The 6246-nt window shown below is 47.6% G+C and overlaps 1 long non-coding RNA gene across 1 annotated transcript; it reads right to left on the bottom strand.

Moving 5' to 3' along the window:
• Nucleotides 1–201: 201 nt before the first annotated feature.
• On the bottom strand, nucleotides 202–3576 carry LOC147975979 (uncharacterized). The gene is made up of 3 exons (XR_015601263.1): nucleotides 3196–3576; nucleotides 2006–2074; nucleotides 202–653 (listed from the first exon to the last, which is right to left on the bottom strand). It is a non-coding gene; the product is annotated as an uncharacterized LOC147975979 (long non-coding RNA).
• Between the last annotated feature and the right edge of the window lie 2670 nt (nucleotides 3577–6246).

Raw genomic sequence — 6246 nt, 5'->3', positions numbered from 1 at the left:
AGATCTTGACTACAGTTGTAGTGTTTAACAGAAAGTATATTTTCATTGTTTTTGCCAGGCAATGGACATAAATGATGAGAACTACAATGTTACGGAATCATCTTCAGCAGTAGTGCTAAGTTTGAGCAAACAGGTCAGTGTGAGAAAAAAGGGAAAAGCTGCAAGTGATTGTGTTGGGAAATAAAGTAAATTGAGAAATGATATGGCTATTAACACATAAATAAATGTTTACATGACAGTGTTGGTGAGAACATGTGACGCCCCCGATTTAATCGTACACTAATCATACACGCAAACGTGTACGATTAAGATCAGGGACTCACGGAAAGATATCACAACACAACTCTACAAATAAAATAAGTCATACAAGCATCATATTACAAGCCAGGGGCCTCGAGGGCTCGAATACAAGAGCTCGATCATAGACGAGTCAGCGAAAGCAACAATATCTGAGTACAGACATAAGTTAAACAAGTTTGCCTTAAGAAGGCTAGCACAAACTGGGATACAGATCAAAAGAGGCGCAGGCCTCCTGCCTGGGATCCTCCTAAACTACTCCTGGTCGCCGTCAGCGGGCTGCACGTAGTAGTAGGCACCTCTCGAGTAGTAGTAGTCGTCATCGACAATGGCGTCTAGCTCCTGGGCTCCATCGTCTGGTCGCAGCAAACGGATATAGAAAAGGGAAAAGGGGGGAGAAAAGCAATCATGAGTACTCATCCAAAGTACTCGCAAGCAAGGAGCTACACTACATATGTATGCATTGGTTTCAAATGGAAAAGGGGTATCATATGTGGACTGAACTGCAGAATGCCGGAATAAGGGAGGGATAGCTAGTCCTTATCGAAGACTACGCTTCTGGCCATCTCCATCTTGCAGCATGTAGAAGAGAGTAGATGGTAAGTTCACCAAGTATCATCGCATAGCATAATCCTAACCGATGATCCTCCCTTCGTCACCCTGTGAGAGAGCGATCACCGATTGTATCTAGCATTTGAAAGGGTGTGTTTTATTAAGTATCTGTTTCTAGTTGTCATAAGGTCAAGGTACAACTCCGGGTCGTCCTTTTACCGAGGGACACGGCTATTCGAATAGATTAACTTCCCTGCAGGGGTGCACCACATTTCCCAACACGCTTGATCCCCTTTGTCCGGACACACTTTTCTGGGTCATACCCGGCCTCGGAAGATCAACACGTCGCAGCCCTACCTAGGCACAACAGAGAGGTCAGCACGCCAGTCTAAATCCTATGGCGCAGGGGTCTGGGCCCATCGCCCATTGCACACCTGCACGTTGCGTACGCGGCCGGTGAGCAGACCTAGCAACCTCCATTACAAAGGAAGTTGCGTTACGTGGTCCAACCCGGCGCGCGCCGCTCGGTCGCTGACGTCACGAAGGCTTCGGCTGATATTACGACGTCGAGTGCCCATAACTGTCCCCGCATAGATGGTTAGTGCGTATAGGCCAGTAGCCAGACTCAGATCAAATACCAAGATATCGTTAAGCGTGTTATTCTGAAATAACCACGGACGCCGACCAGGGCCAGGCCCACCTCTCTCCTATGTGGTCTCAACCTGCCCTGTCGCTCCACCACAAAGTAACCGTCGGGGGCCTTCGGGAACTCAGGCCCACCTCTACCGGGATGGAGCCACCTGCCCCTTCAGCCCCCAACATCGGAATCACTCGCGGGTACTCCTACGAGCCGACCCGACTTTAATCACCACAAGTATCATATATTATGTATAAGTATATACCCGTGACCACCTCCCAAGTGATCACGGCCCAATAGTATAGCATGGCAGACAGACAAGAATGTAGGGACACTGATGGTAAACTAGCATCCTATACTAAGCATTTAGGATTGCAGGTAAGGTATCAACAGCTGGAGCAACAATGACAGGCTATGCATCAAAATAGGATTAACGGAAAGCTGTAACATGCTACACTACTCTAATGCAAGCAGTATAGAGGAGAGTAGGCGATATCTGGTGATCAAGGGGGGGCTTGCCTGGTTGCTCTGACAAGTAGGGGTCGTCAACACCGTAGTCGAACTGGGGGTCGCCGGCAGCCTCGGGGTCTATCGGAAAGAAGTAACGGAAGGGGAACACAATAAATAACAGAGCAATCAAAGCATCACAAATCGTAACATGGCAATACACGATGCTAGAGGTGATCTAACGCAGTAGGAGGTGATACCGGCGAAGGTGGGAAACATCCAGGAAAATATCCCTGGTGTTTCTCGTTTTCGGACAGATGAATTGGAGGGGGAAAGTTGCGTGTTCGCTATGCTAGGGATGCGTGGCGGACGAACAGGCTGCGTATCCGGATTCGTCTTGTCGTTCTGAGCAACTTTCATGTACAAAGTTTTTCCATCCGAGCTACGGTTTATTCTATATTAATTGTAAAAGATTTGATTTAAATTTAGCATTTATTTAATTAATTTAACTCAACATTATCCAGAATAGTGTACGCTGATGTCATCGTGACGCAATGCTGAGGTCATCAGTCAACAGTGCGGTGGACTGGGTCAAAACTGACATGTGGGTCCAGTGGGACCCATGTGTCATTGACTGAACTAACTAAACAGAGTTGGTTTAATCTAATTAACCTAATTAGCGGGTGGGGCCTACTGGTCAGTGAGTGTTTAGTACTTTAATTAACTAACTAACTAATAGTTTGTTTATTTATTTTAATTCGTTTATTCATGCAGGACCCACATGTCATAAAAACAGGGTAAATTAAACAGTTTTAATTAAGTTAACAGATTAAGTGGGGGGCCACATGTCATTGACCTTAGATATTTTTAAACATGATTTTAAATGAAATGGGTCCACATGTCATTTTTAGTTATTCAACTAAACTGTTTTATTAGGTTCTAATTAGGTGGTTTAAGGGAATGGTGAAACCGGGCGGGCCCACACGTTAGTGGATCAACCCAGTGTTAGAACGTGTGTGTGCGTGAGTTCAGCGGATGGCGGCGCGCGCGGAGCCGGCGGCTCCGGCAACCGAAAGGGCCAGCCTGTGTGTCAAACGGCCAAGCGCGATGCGCCGCGTTGAGCAGTGCCTTCGTCTGGAGCTAGGAGCGGCCGAAACAGCGCCGGGGCGACGGAAGGCGGCGACTACGGCGGAGCTAGCGTCAACCGGCACTGGAGGGTACAGGGAGGAGAGGGGAGAAGCCAGGCGGAGCCGGAGGCTCACATCGTTGCAGAGGAGGGCTCGGGGAGGCCGGATGGACCCTGACGATGAGGTCCGGCGGCCAGACGGGCCGACCGGAGCGAGGCAGAGCAGAGGCTTGTGGAGGCACGGCGCGGGGACGACAGAGAAGCTGCGGGGCGAAGGCGGCAGCCCTTGGGCGCGGGCATGCTCGCCGGGGCCACTGCGGACGCGACCGAGACGGCGAGGCGCCGGCACGGCAGTGGTGGCGGAGGTGGGCGCCGGTCGACGAGGCGATGGGGACGGCGTCGAGGGGGTTTCGGGCGGCGGTGGTCGGTGACAGGTGACGGGACACCGGCGAAGGGCACTGGGGTGAGGTGCCTGATCCGATCTGGATCGGGGGTGGGTGAGAGAGAGATCGGGGGTGGGGGGGTTGTGCGGTCGTGGGCTAGGGTTTCGGTGGGTGTTGGGGGGGTTAAGCAGGGGGCAGCAGGCCAGGCGGTTGGCCAGCTAGCTGGGCCGGTTGGCCCAGCGGGGTTTTCCCCCTTTTTTGGTTTTTGTTTATTTCCTTTTTCATTTATTTATTCTTTTTTTAGTTTATGATATTTTAGTTTCTTTAAAATACCAAGTTAGCACCTAAATTAGTATCACCAAAATAGGCCACTGCCTAACCTAGTTTGGACCCAAAATAAATTAGTTTATTACTTTTATACTTTCAAAAGCAATTAAATTATTATTTTAGCCATTGTTTTAATTAGTTTAGGGCTTTTAAACACTTTTTAAAAGGTTGGATCCACCACCAAAACTAGTTAGGGATTATTTGCCACATGATGAACATTTTAGTTTTAATATTTGAAAAGTTTTATTGTTTGCTTGTTTTTTTGAATTTGAATTTGAATCAGCTTCGAACTAACGCGAGATTAGCAACAGTAATCAAAGTGACGTGGCGTCATTAGCAGAGGGTTGATGTAGCTTAATTATTCGGGCGTCACAGAACATGTGCAGTGAACCTTTGACAACAACAAAAGAAGTGGAAAATATTTGCCGTGAGGTAAGATTCTGCATTTTTGGGAAAAGAATAAAAAAAAGACTTTCTAGATATTAACTTTGTTTTCTAAAGATTCTTATTCTGATGTCGAATAGTTTTGTTCCTTCCCTTTGCAGGTACTTTCTTTGGCTCAGAATTCTGACTGTGATTATGAAGGAAATTCTGAGAGCGAAGATTTTGATGAAGACACAATAGCTTGTACGGTGAATGAAGAGTATGTGTTCCCTACACTAGACGAAACATACAATGCTAGTACGCCAGAAGTTGGTAAAGTGTTCTCCACACTGGATGAAGCTTCCCGCTTTGTAACTGTTTATGCTCAGTTGAATGGTTTCGCAATGATAAAAGGAAGGAATTATAAGAACAGGAAGTTGTATTTCCAGTGCAACAAAAGTAGGAAAACACCAAGTGTCAACACTGGTTTGAGGAAAAGGAAGAGAAACATTGTTGAAGGGACAAATTGTCCAATGAGTATAACAGTGAAGTTGGTGGATGACAAGTGGCATATTGCATCAATGTCTCTCGAGCATAACCATGATCTAGTGAGGTCTCCATCACTTACAAAAATTTTCTTAAGCCATAGAAACATGAATGAGGCAGAAATCATGTTGTCAAAACTGCTTCAAGAACACAGAGTGAAACCTAGAAGAATCATGAGCATATTCAGAAAGCTCTGTGGTGGGAAGCTGGGAAACATTACTTTTGATGTGAAGAAACTGGATAATTTGAAACAGGGAGAACGGGTGCGCGAAAAGGAGAACACAAATATTGAATGGGCATTGCAGTACATTGAGAAGCTACAGATTGTGTTGGGGAACGTAGTAATTTCAAAAAAATTCCTACGCACACGCAAGATCATGGTGATGCATAGCAATAAGAGGGGAGAGTGTTGTCCATGTACCCTCGTAGACCGAAAGCGGAAGCGTTAGCACAACGCGGTTGATGTAGTCGTACGTCCTCACGATCCAACCGATCAAGTACCGAATGTACGGCACCTCCGAGTTCAGCACACGTTCAGCCCGATGACGTCCCTCGAACTCCGATCCAGCCGAGTGTTGAGGGAGAGTTTCGTCAGCACGACGGCGTGGTGACGATGATGATGTTCTACCGACGCAGGGCTTCGCCTAAGCACCGCTATAGTATTATCGAGGTGGACTATGGTGGAGGGGGCACCGCACACGGCTAAAAGATCAAACGATCGATTGTTGTATCTATGGGGTGCCCCCTGCCCCCGTATATAAAGGAGCAAGGAGGGGTGCGGCCGGCCAGGGAGAGGGCGCGCCAGGAGGAGTCCTACTCCCACCGGGAGTAGGACTTCCCCCCTTTCCTAGTTGGAATAGGATTCGGGAGAAGGAAAGAGAGAGGGGAAGAAGGAAAGAGGGGGCTGGCCCCCTTGCCCTAAACCAATTCGGTTTGGGCCTTGGGGGGGTGCCCCACACTCCCCTTGCTTTCCTATATTTCCACTAAGGCCCATGTAGGCCCATTAAGCTCCTGGGGGGTTCTGGTAACCTCCCGGTACTCCGGTAAAATTCCGATTTCACCCGGAACATTTCCGATATCCAAACATAGGCTTCCAATATATCAATCTTCATGTCTCGACCATTTCGAGACTCCTCGTCATGTCCGTGATCACATCCGGGACTCCGAACAACCTTCGGTACATCAAAACATATAAACTCATAATATAACTGTCATTGAAACGTTAAGCGTGCGGACCCTACGGGTTCGAGAACTATGTATACATGACCGAGACATGTCTCCGGTCAATAACCAATAGCGTAACCTGGATGTTCATATTGGCTCCCACATATTCTACGAAGATCTTTTATTGGTCAGACCGCATAACAACATGCGTTGTTCCCTTTGTCATCGGTATGTTACTTGCCCGAGATTCGATCGTCGGTATCTCAATACCTAGTTCAATCTCGTTACCGGCAAGTCTCTTTACTCGTTCCGTAATACATCATCCCGCAACTAACTCATTAGTTGCAATGCTTGCAAGGCTTATGTGATGTGCATTACCAAGAGGGCCCAGAGATACCTCTCCA

Source organism: Triticum urartu, chromosome 4A (genome assembly GCF_056163025.1).
Source record: "Triticum urartu cultivar PI428250 chromosome 4A, HENAU_Tu73, whole genome shotgun sequence".
Taxonomy (NCBI): Eukaryota; Viridiplantae; Streptophyta; class Magnoliopsida; order Poales; family Poaceae; genus Triticum; species Triticum urartu.
The sequence above is the reverse complement of the archived record's forward strand: the minus strand, read 5'-3'. Positions and strand labels throughout refer to the sequence as shown.